This window comes from Cervus elaphus, chromosome 26 (genome assembly GCF_910594005.1).
Source record: "Cervus elaphus chromosome 26, mCerEla1.1, whole genome shotgun sequence".
NCBI classification, from domain to species: domain Eukaryota; kingdom Metazoa; phylum Chordata; class Mammalia; order Artiodactyla; family Cervidae; genus Cervus; species Cervus elaphus.
The window spans coordinates 35,124,697-35,125,389 of NC_057840.1; positions in this window are offsets into that span (position 1 = coordinate 35,124,697).

Sequence of the window (693 nt, forward strand, 5' to 3'; positions counted from 1 at the left end):
TCTCCGGCGCGGCGGCGGCGGGGCTTTTCCTGTCCGGTTACGTTAAGGTCACATGACCGAGAGAGCGGAGCGACTAGTGCAAAGAGGCTGAGAGCGGCTCCCGCCGGGGGGGAGAGGCGGCGAGAGAGCTGTGGCGGCAAGAGCCCCCTCCGCCCCCCCCCCACCCCAGCCGCCTCCCCTCCCCCCGCCCGCCTCCGCCTCCTGCTGCTCTGCCGCCGCCGCCGCCGCCGCCGCCTGCAGCACTAAGTACTGCCGCTCCCACCCAGGCTCCGCGCTACGCTCCAGCCAAACTTCTGCAAACCATGTGCAGCCGAGGCGAGGAAACTTCTCTCCACCTATTGGGGCTGGAGGCTTGAGTCACAAGCCCCATGTTTACATAAAGCGTTAGGTAGGATGCTCCTGGAGATGCTCCGGGAAGGCTCGGAGAACTTGTGCTGGGATCCTTCTGCAAGCGGCTTGCTTGACATCTCGCTGCCCGCACCTTTGTCCCTCTGCTGCCCGTATTAGCATACGTTTTAAACCTTAAGTTTTGCAACGGACTTGAGAATGAGTCAAGGAGTTCATTGTGGAATTACTAATACTCTTTTTTTAAAAAGATCACCAGTGGTAGTCAGGAAGTCATGCTGGAATAGAAATGCTTGTTTGTGGTGTGTCTGGAGATAGAACTGCTTCCTTACTGACCGGTTGAGTGTG